Genomic DNA, 16,734 nt, shown 5'->3' with positions numbered 1-16,734 from the left:
CAGAGAGATGCAAGCTGATGGGCTTTTGCTTCCCAAAATAACTTAATTAACCCTTAAACCAGGATTTATCAGGACTTTTGGCCAAATTTTTGCTGAACTCTCCCTCCCACATGCCCTCTGGTTAGTAGTATAAAAGCTGTGGTTTTAGGTTGCTTTGGGTCTGACCAATCACTATTTAAAGGGTCAGAGAAGAATTTTTCCTACCAAGGCCAAATTAGCTGTGGCCTAGTGGCTTTTTCACCTTCCTTATAGTATCATGGAGATACAGTTAGTTTAAATAAGTATAGAATTTAGGTATTTTAATCTTAGGAATTGTATGAACGTTCGATCATTGCAATTTGTGTCCAGTGTCCAGTGTGGAGAAAAAGCCAAAGGACCAGCAACCAGAAGATAAGAGAAATGGGATTTTGCTGGTGGACCCCAGGTCTGAGGAATAAGGGAGATCCTTGCAGACCCTGGTCCCTCTTTTATACCTTCTGTCCCCTGAACATCAGGGAAAGTAAGAGAATTCAGCAGAGCAAGCTGAATCCTTGGGGTAGGCAGTGGAGAGTCTTCCCTGGGTTAAGGCTTATGTGGTTGATGCTTGTAAATCCTGCACTGGACCCACGTAAGTGCCTGGTATGGGGGGATGGGGCAGATAGTGTCCCTCTCCGCAATGTTACATTTTCATAAAGTTGCCATTTAAAATCCACCCCTACATCTGTCCTCACTCACATGCATGTCCTGATCAACAACCAAAAAAATTATAATGGAAACACTTGGGCATCCATAACTACAGCTGCTGCTAGGGATTCAGGCATCCACCCCTCTGTGAAATGGACTTAAATGTTGTAAGTCTTAGAACATCAGGCCTGGGAATATACAATGCTTTCTCAAAAGGAGAATGACCTTATTACACAACCAGCACCCTGTGTTGCCTCTCCCACGAACAAGAGAGAAGCCTGATTCTACATTCCTGAAGTCAGACAGAGTTTTGCCAAGGGAGTTTTCAATGGGAGCAGAATTGAGCCCCATGTTGGCATCCTTGCCTGAAAATACCCATTTACTAAACTTTCCAGTTAGCGACAGGGAACTAAAACTAGTGTATTACATATCCAAAAAGGAACAGGAGCTAAAATGTCAGCTGGGTAATTGTACTATTCCTGTTGATAACAGCAAGTGGAATTCTTTGGGTAGCTTTTATTGAGAGAAGTGTGGGAGTTACAGACTGTGTGCGCCTTTAGTAGCCTGTTCTTGGGAACAAAGCATAACACAATAGATCTGGGAATTAACTAGAATAAAAAAGCCTAGCAAAGTCATTGTTAAGAAACATTTAGGCCATTATCCTCTCCACAGTGCTCATGTATTGATTTATATTAAAACTAATGATAGTTATATATATGCACATGCTGAGGATTGAATAGACTCCTAAGATTATAACGCCAACTAACTAATGTCTGGAAATTCAAAGCTGAAACTGACAATCTTGTCTTAATATTGAATCTCACAATTTGCATTAGTTTATGTAATAAACTAAACCTTATTGAAATATGGTTTGGCTATTTAATAATTTTGAAGAGGGTGCATTTTTAAAAAAAATATTTTTCTTGGAAAGGATGATTATTTACCTCATGAAAGAAAATCAGAGGAACCATGCAGGACTCTTCAGTTCAAATGCTATAAAATGAAATACACCTCTACTCCAATATAACGCTGTCCTCGGGAGCCAAAATAGCTTACCGTGTTATAGGTGAAACTGCATTATATCGAACTTGCTTTGAACTGCTGGAGTGCGCAGCCCTGCTCCCCCGGAGCACTGCTTTACCATGTTATATCTGAATTCATGTTATATCGGGTTGCGTTATATCTGGGTAGAGATGTATATGGCAGAATGTGGGTAAAACAGAGACAGAGACGTACAATTCTTCCCCTCACCCCACCAAGTTGTTCACTCACAAACTGAACGCATTTTTTTTAATGAGTGTCATAAGCATGGAAGCATGTCCTCTGGAATGGTGGCCGAAGCATGAAAGGGCATACAAATCTTTAGCATATCTGGCATGTAAATACCTTACAATGCCGCCTACAAAACTCCCATGCAAATGCCTGTTCTAACTTTCTGGTGACATTGTAAATAAGAAGTGGGCAGCTTTATCTCCATAAATATAAAAAACTTGTTTGTCTTAGTGATTGGCTGAACAAGAAGTAGGACTGAGTGGACTTGTAGGCTCTAAAGTTTTACGGTGTTTTGTTTCTGAGTGCAAAAAAAGTCTACATTTGTAAGTTGCACTTTCACGGTAAAGAGATTGCACTATAGTACTTGTATGAGGTGAATTGAAAAATAGTGTTTCTTTTGTTACTTTTACAGTGCAAATGTTTGTAATAAAATATAATAATATAAAGTGAGCACTGTACACTTTGTATTCTATGTTGTAATTGAAATCAATATATTTGAAAATATAGAAAAACATCCTAAATATTTAATAATAAATTTCAATTAGTATGCTATTGTTTAACAGTACCATTAAAACTGTGATTTATCATGATTCATTTTTTTATTCACAATTAAATTTTTTGAGTTAATCGTGTGAGTTAACTGCGATTAATTGATAGCCCTAGTTTAATTCTAACATCACTCACACTGGTTTTTACACTGGCATAGCTCAAGTTACTTCAGCAGAGTTATTCTTGATTGTCACAGTGGCGAGATCTGTGTATTTTACACATTCCAGAAAGTACCTAGCACATAGTAAGTGCTGAATACATATTATATAATAATTAAATTATTTTAAAAATTTGCTTCTGGCCTGTGCTCTTCTATACCAAATTTCACCCTATAGAAAATAAGTGGCTGTAGTAGAATACAGTGAAAACCAGATTTATATTGGTACAAACAGACACAATGATAAAAGGATACTGTAACGTGTTCTAAGATGTTGTGAAATGGCTTGAGAATTCTGGTCACACTCAAGAGTGCAGAGCCACTGAGCAATGTCATACCCATGTCTATAACCAATCCTCATTAAATACAGTTAGCAAAGCAGGAGGCCAGATATAGTGTTTGCCCCCATCACCCCAAAATAAGTGGTGACAGCAGCATTTTGATTGTAACATGGAAAATCCAGTTGAGATGAAGAATTTGCTAGCTGTGGCACAGGAAGGAGAGGCAGGAACAAGCTGGATTAGTGGGGATCTGTAAGTAGATGCTTTGGTACAGAGACAGGAGGCCAGAGACGGCTTTGATAGAAGATGGAATAAGTGAGATGGTGGCAGAGAGAAGTTCCAGGTTTCTGATGGATCAAGAGAGACTGAGGGTGGCAAGTCTTGGGGGTCCAGTGCAGGGCTGGCTCCAGCGTTTTTGCCGCCCCAAGCAGCAAAAAAAACCCAAAAAACCTGTGATCAGCACTTAGGCAGCAGCTTTGTCGCTGCCACTTCATTTTTCGGCGGCAATTCAGTGGCAAGTCCTTCCCTCTGAGAGGGACCGAGGGACCTGCCACCGAATTGCCACCAAAGATCCGGATGTGCCTCCCCTTCCCGTTGGCCACCTCAAACACTTTCTTGGTGTGCTGGTGCCTGGAGCCGGCCCTGGTCCAGTGGGGTTCAGAAGAGAGAACACAGCAACCTATGGAAAATGAATGGATAGAGATATGTTGGAATGAGGGAGAAGGAGAAGGAATCAATAGTTTAGAAGAGGCATTGAGTCACCACAGAGAATGGGCCCACAGAGAATGCGAACAGTCATTAAGTGGATAACTATCAAAACTAATATTACATATGACTATTCAGGGGGGTTACGCTCAAGAAGAAACTGAACAACTAGAACTACAAAGGGATTCAATTTGCCATATATAGTGTGCTGCACTGTGCTCCAGCCAAAGACCTGAGCAGTTGGGTATTTTATTTTTTGCCATTGACTTCTGCTCGTCCTACTTTGATTTGTGTGCATCTTGCTTGTTTGGATTATATGAACATGTAGATTTGTTGCTGATCTCATCTGCATACGTGTTTCTCCTTTATATTCCATGCACTGCTCTTTTTGAGTGTTCTCCAGGGTTATTCCCCAGCTGATTAGCCTGGAAGCAGATTTATGTAGAATGGTTATGCAGCAGCCGTGAGCCAAAGTGCTCACATGAGAAAATCTGACTATTGTAAAATGTTAAGTGGGTTGTGCTTGTCCACTAGCACCACAACCAACCAGCAAAAGACACTTAGTAGATGGGCCTTTGAGGATTAATAAGGGTTGGGAAGCAAAGACAGCTCAGTGACATTTTTCAGTTGAAACTCTTTTTCTCTGAAAAATGCATGTTCTGGTCATACAAAACAGGTCACAAATTCATGTCAAGTATGACATGTTGTTTCATTTGGAAAAAGAAAAAGGAAAAACTGAAAAAGTGAAAGCATTTAATTTTGACATTTTTTAAATGAAAGATTGTGACTTTTGAGTCAAAATGATTTTTTTGTTTCTAATCCTACTTCCATTTTATTTACATAAAAAAATCCGAGTTATTTCAGGTCAAACTAAACATTTCATGTTTAGGGGTTTTTTTACCTTTTAAAACAAAAAGTCATTTGGATCATCCTTACTTTAAATTACCTTAATTGCTAAGACCATTCTCAGTGAGCCAAACCTACAACCTGCACATCAGAATTCACACATCAGTAATGAATATGATTAGGCAGAAGACAGAAAGGCAATATGATAAAACTAGACTGCATCAGATCATTCCATTATTAATACCTTGTTTCGGGGCTGGCCCACAACATTTTGACACCTGCAGCAGGGAGCTCAAATGACTCCCCCATACCCCCTCTCTTGAGCCAAAACTTTGAAAGGTCTCAATTCTGCCTTCTTCCTGTTCTACTCCTCTCATGGTACTGCTCTGCTACCTACCCCAATAAAGGAGAAATAACAACTTAAAATGCCTTGCTCAAAAATTTTAAGTAACACTTAACTTTCAAATGCCTGAACAGCAAATGTAACTTTTCTTGTCTGCACAGTAAACACTGACATTTTTATCTGTTTGAATAATCAAAGTGCTTTCCGTGCCTTCTTGACTGCAAAGATTTGAACTGCTTCCTGAAGGACCACGGTCTGGGCCAGCTCATTCTCTATTGAGACGGTTGCAAGGCCGACCAGCCTCTCTTGTGTCATTGTGGAGTGCAGATGTGTTTTTATTAACTTAAGCTTGGAGAAGCTGTGTTCTCCACTGTCAACTGTTAAAGGAAGTGTTTAGAAGCATGCGCAGAGCAACAAAAGCATTTGGAAAGATGGTGGTCATCTTATTCGTGCACATATATTCCAGAACAGCCTTTGGAGTTGATCCTGCTGAAATGTATCTTGAAAGGGCTTTCACTTCACCACCTAAATCACTCACATCAATATCGCACCTGTCATCATGTGTCAACACTGTCTCTAGTGCCCTGCATTGCTAGTGTAGGTCTTCTTCAGGTATAGTGAGGAGTTTTGGAATATCATACAACACCCCATCCTTGAGCTGCATGAAGCGTTCTTCAACTGACTGTATTGCACAATCTATCATCTGGTTAAAGAATTCAACTTTGAATTGTTGTTTGGGGTCTCGAATTATCTCGTGCCTCGTAATCAAAATGTCTTCTTCTTTGGTGACTCTTGTATTCTTGAATGGGTGGGAAAATAGCTTCAGTGTGAAGTTCCTCTGCCAACTTCTGTGCACTCTTCAGTATGTTTTGAAATCTCTTATCTGACCAGTAAGACTGTAGGTATGACTTTGCTTTGTCCAGTTGTTCCGTTGCTCCAGATATATCAAGGTCAACACCTTGGAGTTTCTTGCTTACAACATTTATTTCAAACAGTATGTCATGCCACAACACTAAGCCACACAGAAATTTGAAGTTATGTATGTTTCTGGTGATTCCATTTCCCTCAGCCACTGTTCTCCCACGAACAGCTGCTGTCATAGCATTATCCTCCACAATGGCAACTATGGCATCATCGATCTTCCCAGTTTGGTGTTTGATGGGCTTTATCGCCTCCACCTGACTTTCCTATTGTGTGGCACTCAGTGGTTTCAGTGTCAGAGAGGATGTTCCCAGATGTTGCTTCAAAATTTGCCGTCGATGAGTTGATCCAGAGAAAAATACGTAGATGCTTTGAATTACATTAAAAAATTCAGCAGCCTCACTAGAAGCTGATGCTACATCACTGACCACCAAGTTCAATGAATGAGAACTGCATGGGACAAAAAAAGCTCGAGGGTTTAACTCTCGGATCCATGTCTGCACTCCTCTGTTCTTTCCTCTCATGTTGGCACCATTATCGTAGCCCTGACCTCTCATGTCAGCTATCGCAATTCCCGTATCTTCCAGCTTTTTAAGAAGCACATTTGTCATACCAGCTCCTGTAGTATCATCAATGTCAATAAATTCTAGAAAATGCTCTCTGACAGTCACCATTGCAGGGACATTTTCACTAGGTTCTCTTGTTGTTACAAAACGCACCATTAAAGTCATTTGTTCCATATGGCTGATGTCAGGTGTGCAGTCCAGAATAACAGAGTAATATCTTGCTGACCTCAGATCTGCCACAATCTTCTGTTTGACTTTTGTTGCCAGTAACTGTATGATCTCATTTTGAATTGTTTTTCCAAGGTAGTGGTGTGTGTACATTTCTTGGGTGGTGACTCTTCTTAGATGCTCCTGGAGTACAACATCAAACTCAGCCATCAGCTCCACAATTTTAAGGAAGTTTCCATTGTTTGGCACATACAGCTGATCTGAAGTGCCACACAGTGCTAGGTTTTGGGTAGCAAGCATTCTCACAATGGCAATGAGCCTTTTCAGAACATTTTGCCAGTAAAGAGACTCTGATGCAATCTTCTCTTGATGCTGATCATCTATGGTGGCCTTTAACCTTAGTCTCATCTCAAGCTCTTTCCACCTATGGAATGCTCTCTGGTGATTTGCTGCCTTCTCATGGCATGCCAGATTTCTAGCCAGATTTTTCCAGTCCTTTGTTCCTGTAGAACCCAATGTGGCTGGAACATTAGACTGGAAGAGTTTGCAACAAAAACAGTATGCAGCATTCTGGGTTTTTGAGTACATAAGCCATGGCCTCTCCACTTTGTCACCATTGGGGATTTCACGCCAGTAATGTGTTGGATGGAAACTTCTATTTTCATTGTCTTTGGGGAACATGAAGTTCTTCACTTGCTGTGGCCCATGCAGTACAAGGAAGTCCCTCAGGCTACTGCTCAAGTGGGTCCACAGTCCTGGATCATCTAGACTTAAGGAACTAAACTCAGCAGCAGCTGTTTCTTGCGCCTCCACCACACTCTTCTCTGATCTACACTTTTCTTCAGGAATGTGCATGGTTACATCCATTTGAGATGGAGATATGGATGCTGCAGTAGCTGCCAGGTCACCTGCACTCTGACTAACTGGAAGATCAGGCATCTTCTCACCACTCACATCCTCACTGGGGCCGGAAGGCTCACCGTGAACATTTGTGTCTATGTATCTCAGGAGAACTCCTTCCTGCTTAGATAGAAAAGCTTCCTTTGCTTTCTTTCTTTTTCTGAATGCTGCCCCAGAGAGGCATTTTCTTCTTTCACTTATGACTGCTGTTCTGTGCCAGCTATAGTGGCTCTCAACACTCAGTTGAAGGGGACAAATAAGCAGGCTGGTAGCAGGGCCTGAGTGTGGGAAGATATCAGCATCTTAAGGGCCTAACTGGCTCCTACTACTTCAGTTGACTGTCTGTTCTCCTCAAGTGGGTTTAGGAAACTGGAAGCTTCCTGAGAAGCTGGTATTAATCAATTCAGGCTCCTGGGGGTGCCAGAGAGAGGTACATAAGAGGCTCCTCCTCCTCTCTCTCTCTGCAGCTCCTGCTGCTTTCTGTTATTCCCTCTCAACTTTTCTCCTGTCTGCCTGTTATGTCTCTTCTGCCCTCCTTCCTCCACCACAGCACTCCACCATCTCTGTGCAGCTAGAGCAGAAAGTATATATATGCACCAGCAGCAGACACTATTTTCTACATTCTGGGGCCTCGCGGCACCCCTCTCCCCTCACAGCCTGGCATCTGAGGCGGCCGCCTCAGTTCACCTCATGGTAAGGCCAGCCCTGACTTGTTTCATTCCAGCTGATGGAATACATTGAATACAAAGAATACATTGTCACACTTAAACCATTTGCAAAATGTTAGCAGTAATCTTTGATTCCTTTAGTTATCTTTTACTTGTATTCTTTATGTCAACCCTAGCTTTCCTCCTCTCTTCACAAATTTTGCTCTCTTATTGAGACGTTTCCCCAAATTGTAGTCTGCTCTAACACAAGAGGGGATATATATGGGTTCTTTTTTGTACCTGTGAGATTCTAATCGCTATTACTTCATCTGGAATCCACTGAGATTTGTTCTGCTTCTTCAAAAGTAAGTCACATTGCCAGCATAATGATCTGTCACCTCTTTGTAATATTTTAATATTTCCTCTGTGTGTTATACTCTCAAAAAGAAGTGAAAATTGCTTAGTAGAAATCTGTACTTATCTGTGTTGTATTTATACAGTGCATAGAATAATGAACATAGGGTCTTAGAGTGAGGCTTCTAAACATGATGGCAATACATACGACTACTACTACTAACTACAGCCTTTTCATACCTGCAGGTAGATCTTCTTTTATTCATGTGCCTACCTACTATGCTGTAATGGAATTCCAGGAAGTAGTAGATACTATGGTGATGGTCCTGTGGCATAGCACAGATAGGATCAAATTCAGTGGGACTTCAAGGGTTTAACTAAGAGTAAGGTTTGAGCTATAGTTGGGTGTAAACCTACATGATTTCCATAGGTTACCCGCAATGAACCTGATTTTCCACAGCCTTGTGCCTTGTGTATCCTTTTACATCTACTTAAAGTGAGTATAAAGTACAACCAGATTACAATGGCAGAACTTTACATGTATTTTGCATTCATTTTTATGATATAAATGTTAATAGTTACACAAGGAGCAAAACAATAGAGAATCAGTATCAATACCTCCATTGCACTTAGCTTTTCAAGAAACTCCAGAAAACTGCATTCTCACTATTGCCTGTCATTAAATAACAAAACAGCTCACAATCATGCCAACATTACACCTTGGGCAAAATCCTGCTGCTGTGAAGGTCAATGTCAAAGTCAACATTGCCATCGGGGTGCACTAGCCCTTCTGGTTTTTTTAATCTTGCAGGAACATAGACAGTAGTGTTCATCACTGGGAATAAAACTTTAGCTTGAGGTGAGCCTAAAGGTGAGGTTGAAACTATTTGTTTTAAACCCGACCCTGTCATCCATAATTAATAGCATAATCCTGATTCTATAGCGCTTGAAAGGACTGTGTACATTTTCAGCTGGAGTTCTGGCTTTTTGTCTGGGGAGTAGCCAGACCCTTAACCTTGTATCTCTGAATAAAAAAGAGGTTATTTCCTGTCACTGAGCACTTGGTTTACTTTGATTGGTTTTTTTAATGGTTTTCATCTGCTGTGAAACTGTAGTGCTTAGACATCTATTCTTTAAATGTGTTGCTACACTGAGATATCTAAAATTTGTGTAGCTTGTTAGTGATGGCAAGTTCCTAAGAGATCTTCTTTCTTTTGCCAATCCCTAATTTTGTCATTTGTGGCAAAGCTGACAGTTGTCAACTTTGATAGAACTGCATAAGGCCATTTCTCTTGTGATAGATGCATGGGACCATTGTACAACAATTGAACTGTTCCTCTGTAAGTCATAGATTCAAAAATAAATGAAGGTCTAGCAATGTATTGTAACTATGTACTTTGCAATTAAGATAACATTTTGTGGTTGAAAGAAATGCCATTGTAATTAGATAATTGTAAGACGTGTTTTAACATTCAGAACTGATTTGAAACAACATATAGGTTTTGATCTGGCTTCCACAGAAGTCAGTGGAAGTTTTGTCATTAGCTTCCACAGCCATTAGCTTTCCTGAATGTGAAAACAGTTTCTTTTATCAAAGCACATATTAAAGGAAGTTACATACAAATATAACTTGTGCAACATGATATTTATTGCACAAAATCTGCAACCCTGGTGTTCACCAGGACTCCTCACCACTTCTAGAGCCTAAATTACTATTGCCACAAGAAACTCCCTTTTTTTTCATTTATGGCTGAGAAGATGATTGACTCCCTCATCAGATGGATTTGGATTTAATCCGGGTAAGCCATAGATTTGTGGGCAACAGGCTTATTTGTTATAATTCTGCATTAAGATATGAAACCACTGACCTTAAAAGGACAGCGATTATTTCAAATCATGGCTACCTGACCTCTCAGCAAGACCAGCTCCTGGAATCACATTGCTCCAAGCATTAGTGTCCTCACCAGCTCCGTAAAAAAGACTAGGTCAAGTTCAAGATTTTGGATCTCCTCTTCAAAGCCTTATACGGGGGATGGCCCAAATTGCCAGAGGGCCTCCTCTTGATGATCCCAACTTCCTATGTCACCTTCGTTCCAGTGAAACAATGGGACATCATCTAGAGGTGGTCAGGAAATTATTTTTTTTTCCCTGACCAAAAAAAAAGGTGAAACTGATTTTTTTTTTTAATTTAAAAATCTCCATTAACATTTTTGGGTAAAATCTATCCAAAGAGTTTGACTTAATTAAACTCTGAATCCTCATCAAAGAGAATCTGCTCTGTCTCAGAGAGGAAATCCATGGGACATTCTTTGAGCAAGAAACCCATGGCATAGTCCCTAGGGTCATAAAGCCACATCAGATTTTGAGCCCTTGGTTGAGGGAAAGAGGCCTCCTTATTTCTTCTGACCAGCAGTCTGATGACTTTGGTGTAGACAACATTCAGGTGGGATCTAAGCAAATATTTTAACCCTGTAGGGAAAAGATATGGAGTTCTGAGTGGACCTCCTTAGAATCCTCCTGATTGAAGGAACATAAGAACATCCACCAAAGGTCCATCTAGCCCATTATCCTGTCTTCTGACAGTAGCCAATGCCAGTTGCCTCAGAGGGAAAAATAGAACAGATAATCATCAAGTGATCCATCCCCTGTCACCTATTCCCGTGTTCTGGCAAACAGAGGCTAAGGACACCATCCCTGCCCATCTAGGTTAATAGCCATTGAAAACTGGGCTTTCTACTGCACCCTCCTTGCTGTCACGGCTGCTGCTGTCTCTGAACACAAATCTCTTTATTAAACTGCTCCTTTTTCAGAGCACCCTGGACACGAGGACACTTCATGCTGTCCTGGAACCAACTCACAGAGTCCTCACAGCTGCTGGATTCAACTTCTCCTGCTTTTCTATGTTTGGTACAAAAATTGGGGGCTCCAATGAAAAAGTGGGGGAAGAGACATGATGGCATCAGCATTCCGGAGCCTCACCCAGGAAACACTAGTTACAATGGTAGCCACTGCTTCAAAGAGACTGCTTGGATCCTTCTTGGCCCCCAATTCAAGGTCAGAGGGAAGAAGACTCATGAGCTCTCCCAGTGGAAATGATACTCCACAGGTCATGGAGGTGGGGGGTAAGGAGTTGTCCAGGTGACAGGATCTGGTGACCAGCAGCTGGACCATCTTCTTGATGGAGGTGCATTACCCTGAACTGGGAAAGAAGTTGAAACTGTTTCTCTGATCATTAACCCACTCCTCATCACTTGTCTGTTACTGTATCTGTAAAAGGAAAAGTATTGCAGAGATTAAAATCAATCAACAGGAAAGCATTCAGAAACTCACTAACCCGCAGGGTCTTGGTCCCAGCTCTCAAGATCCTGGCTTAACAAAAAATCCTAACAGCCAACCCAGAGGAAGCAACTGGGCCAGCAACTTCCCTCCATTAGGGAGACAGATGTGACCACTGTCCTGTCTCCACCTTCTGGAAGAGAGGATTATATCCACTTGTCTGAAGTGCCACAAGAGAGCAATGGGAAATCGCTAGCTTTTACAGAAATATCCTGGAGAACATCGGGAGCTAGAACAAACTTATTTGATTTATTTCACAGGGCAGGAAAATGTAAAATGCTAGTAAATCCTCTTTTACTCAAATATACAGTATGGCTATTTTTAGTGTCAGGTTTGGCTCTCATTTAAAAATACACCTAATTTTGAGGAAAGAAATTAATACTATTCTCTAATCTTCATGCAGCCCAAGGGCCCATCAAGTCATAACAACGCTTGAGAAAAATACCAAAAAATTGCTATAATTATCTCAGTAGCCCTATTGGGAAAAAATTAAAGCAGAGGTAATTAGTTATTACACATATGTGCATGTAATTAGATATATAAACTATATCTTGTTAATTCCATTGGAAAACAAAACAGTATTCAGTGAGGAACACATAAAGCCAGAATTTATGCATGTTTATTCTGTGAAAAATTCCCACATACAGATCATAATTTTGTTGTCCAGGTGACTTTTGCAGGTAAAGACTAAATATCTGTCCTTGGGATTTTACCAAAGACTGCACAAGACCAGTACTCAATGCCAAAGAAACCAATCATATTTTGCAAGGGTGCTGATGAGGTCCTTCAGGCAAGCACTGCCTCTCAACAGTTACTAAGGCATCAAGCTGAAAAAGAAGGCATGTGTTTTAGAGCTAAGGCCTGGTCTACACTAGTCGGTTATTTCAGAATAAGCCAACTTAATTTAAAAAAAAAAATGATTCCGTCCACACGACCAAACCAGTTTTTTCGATTTAAAGGACTCTTTAATCCGATTTCTGTACTCCACCTTGGCAACTGGAGTAGCACTTAAATCGAGATCGCAATCCCGGGTAAAGGTATTGTGGACGCAATTTGATGTTATTAGCCTCGGGAACTATCCCAGAATGCTCCCTTGTGACCACTCTGGACAAGACTTTCAATTCCAATGCACTAGCCAGGTGGGCAGGAAAAGTCCCGGGAACTTTTGAATTTCATTTCCTGTTTGGACACCATCAGCAAAGTGACCATCAGCACAGTCCACCATCACAGGTGACCATGCAAAGCCCACTATCAAAAGAGATCACACAGTCCCGGATTTGCAGACGAGCTCCAGCATGGTCCGAACAGGAGTTACTGGATTTCATCGCATGTTGAGGAGATGTTAAGGCAGAACTACGTTCCAAAAAAGGAATGCAAATACGTATGCTAAAGTCTCCAGGGTCATGACAAAAAGAGGCTACTCCAGGGACACAGAGCAGTGTCGTACAAAAATCAAGGAGCTCAGGCAAGCGTACCAAAGAGCCAGGGAGGCAAACGGGTGCTCTGGGTCACAGTCCCATACATTCCATTTCTACCGTGAGCTGCATGCAATTATGAGGGGTGACACCACCACTACCCCACCACTGTCTGTGGACACCTGCAAGGGGGGAGTTGCACGGAGTGAGGAGGATGAGGCATTGGAGGATGAAGAGGAGGAGAAGGAAGAGGACACTGCACAGACAGCAAGTGGGGAATCCGTTTTCCCCCCTATCCAGGAACTATTCTTAACGCTGGAGCCAATAGCCTCCCCCCACTCCCAAGGTGAGCTCCCGGACCATGACCCTGGAGAAGGTACTTCTGGTGAGTGAGAGCCTGATCTGAGCCACATGGTGGGAGGCTGGGGGAAAACCTAGCCGTTCTGGGCTGTTCGCATTTAGTTTAAAGGGCTCCTCCTTGCTCAGACCTTCATCGGAGACATGCGGTGAGTGCAGGGGGGCAGGATTGTTGTGTGAAGTGATCATCCCAGAGAGCCTGCAAACCCACCAGGCATTGCTTGCTATTGGAAAGGAGGCCCAGCAGTTTGAAAGCATTAAAATGAATGTGGAAGAAACAGAATCCCGCGTGCCGCTAGGCTGCCTGCAAGCTGAATTCTGTTGCCCGTGTGCGATGGCTTACTTACACCAAAGTGGCAGGCACTTCAGTATATAAGAGGCAAACTGTTGTACAGAAAGAACATGTACGGTGTACTATGAATTGCCTGTTTCATTGAGAAAGAGTGTCCCCTTTATTCTCTGAAACGTATCTTTTAAAATACTACCCTCCCCTCTTCTCCTCCCACAAGTTCAAATGATTTAACACGGCCCCTATCTACTCCGTCTCAGAGGCTGGTCCAGATTGGAAGGCAGAAAAAATGAACTCGGGACAACATGTTCACGGAGCTCATCCAGTCCTCTCGCACTGATAGGGCCCAGATGAATGCATGGGGGCAAACAATTGCGGACTCCTGTAAAGCATTACAGGAACACGAAGAGAGGAGGAATGCGCACAATGAGTGCAGGCAGGATGCTATGGTCAAGCTCATGGGGGAGCAAACTCATATGCTCCGCTGCATGTTGGATCTAATGCAGGAAAGGCAGCAAGACCACAGACTGTCACTGCAGCCCCTGTATAACCGCCCTCCCTCCTCCCCAAGTTCCATAGCCTCCTTACCCAAATGCCCAAGAACACAAGGTGGGAGGCTACGGGGACCCATACACTCAGTCCCAGAGGACTGCCCAAGCAGCAGAAAGCTGGCATATGCGAACTTTTGATTTGGTTTCTGGACTTGTCCTTCCTCCTCCTCCACCTCCCTAACCCAATACTCCCCAGTCCCCTGGTCTACCTTCTGATTTCTCTCAGTGTGTTGTGCAACAGATAATAAAGAAGGGGTTTAAAACAACTGTGACTTTATTTCCTTTCATATATATATATGGGGCGGGTAACTTCAAGCGAAACAAACACAACTGTCACACCGTACTCTGGCCAGTCATGAAACTGGCTTTCAAAGCTTCTCTGCGCTCTTCTAATCATGCTGTTTTCTGGCTGTGAGAAACTGCCCACCAGGCGCCTCAACCTCCCATCCTGCCATAAACATCTCCCCCTTACTCTCACAGATATTGTGGAGCACACAACAAGCAGCAATTACAATTGGAATATTGGTTGTGCTGAGATCTAATCAAGTCAGTAAACTGCGCCAGAGAGCTTTCAAATGTCCAAAAGCACATTTTACCACCATTCTGCACTTGCTCAGCCTATAGTTGAACTGCTCCTTACTACTGTGCAGGGTCCCTGTGTACAGCTTCATGAGCCATGGCATTAAGGGGTAGGCTGAGTCTCCAAGGATAACTATAGGCATTTCAACATCCCCAATAGTAATTTTCTGGTCTGGGAAGTAAGTCTGTTCCTGCAGCTGTTCAAACAGACCAGAGTTCCTGAAGATAACGAACATCATGCACCTTTCCCACATTGATGTCGGTGAACCCTCCCTTGTGATCCACCAGTGCTTGCAGCACCATGGAAAAGTACCCCTTGCAGTTTATGTACTGGCCACTTCAGTGTGCCAGGGCCAAGATAGGGATATGAGTTCCGTCTATCACCCTGCCGCAGTTAGGGAACCGCAGTGCATTAAACCATCCACAATGGTCTGCACATTTCCCAAAGTCACTACACTTGATAGTAACTGGTCAATGATTGCATTGGCTACTTGCAGCACAGCAGCCCCCATAGTAGATTTGCCCACTCCAAACTGATTCCCAACTGATTAGCTGTCGGGCCTTGCAAGCTTCCACAGTGCTATGGCCACTCGCTCTCATTTTGGTGTCTTTGGGCTTCAGGGCAGAGGACAGCAAGTCACAAAGTTCCATGAAAGTGGCCCTACGCATATGAAAGTTTTGCAGCCATTGGGAATCATCCCCAACCTGAAACACTATGCGGTCCCACCAGTCCATGCTTGATTTCTGGGCCCAGAATCAGCGTTCCATGGTATGAACCTGGCCCATCACCACCATAATCTCCCAATCGCCACATGCTGTGCTTCTAGGAATGTCTGTGTCCATGTCCTCATCAGTATAGTAATCGCATTGTCATCGCTTCCTCGCCCAGTTTTGCAGGTACTGCACATACATCTGGATAATGCATGAGGTATTTACAATGGTCAAAACTGCAGCTGAGATCTAAGCAGGCTCCATGCTTGCTGTGGCACCTGCATGGATAATCCTGGAAAAAGGGCGCAAAACAGGAGAGCTGTTTGGTTGAAGATGGCCGATAAAAGGCGGTAAATGGCTGTCTTCTGTAGCTTTCACGGAGGCGGGAAGCTCGCTAGAGCTGCAGAGCAGAGTTTGTGGCAGAAGCTGTGTGGCTCAGTTCATGATGGCCAAAAAACGGTGAAGAATTATTGCCTTCTGTATTTTCCACGGGAGCCCAGGACAGACAACGTGGAGAAATTAGCTAGCAATGCAAGAGCAGGAGAGCAGAGTTTGCGAGGGAAGCTGTGCTGCTCAGTTCACGGTGACCGAAAAAAGGCGGGAAATGGTTAGATAAAAGAGTAGATAGAAAGACAAAAGAACACACGAGGTGGATTCATAGTACCAGGAGACAGGCGGTGCACCGTACTCCACCGTCTGCTGGCAGTATGGCATCTGCCGTACCTTTCACTGAAGGAGGAGCGAGCGACGAGACACACCCAGAAACACCCGTGAGAATGTTTTTGCCCCATCATGCACTAGGAGCTTAACCCAGAATTCCAGTGGGCGGCGGGGACTACGGGAACTGTGGGATAGCTTCCCACAGTGCACCGCTCCAACATTCGATGCTAGCCTCAGCACTGCGGACTCAGTCCGCCGAATTCACGCATTTTAGTGGGGACACACAACACCGAATGTATAAAATCGCTTCCAAAAATTCGAATAGAATAAGTTTGAATTAATTTCGTCCTGTAGACATACCCTAAGAAATAGAAAACAAATGAAAGCAAATGTAGTTGGCCTCTGTCACCTGGAGAAAGCTTTTTACACTGAATGCTAACACCTCCGTGGGAAAAGTCAGGTAT

The 16,734-nt window shown here is 42.8% G+C and overlaps 1 pseudogene; it reads left to right on the top strand.

The window, feature by feature from the left end:
- The window catches only part of LOC142046113 (myb/SANT-like DNA-binding domain-containing protein 7), a 50,942-nt pseudogene extending 37,423 nt beyond the window's left edge, over positions 1-13,519 (top strand).
- Positions 13,520-16,734: the final 3,215 nt, after the last annotated feature.

This window comes from Chelonoidis abingdonii, chromosome 1, assembly GCF_003597395.2.
Source record: "Chelonoidis abingdonii isolate Lonesome George chromosome 1, CheloAbing_2.0, whole genome shotgun sequence".
Classification (NCBI taxonomy): domain Eukaryota; kingdom Metazoa; phylum Chordata; order Testudines; family Testudinidae; genus Chelonoidis; species Chelonoidis abingdonii.
Note: the sequence above shows the minus strand (reverse complement) of the source record. Positions and strands in the feature narration are given on the sequence as shown.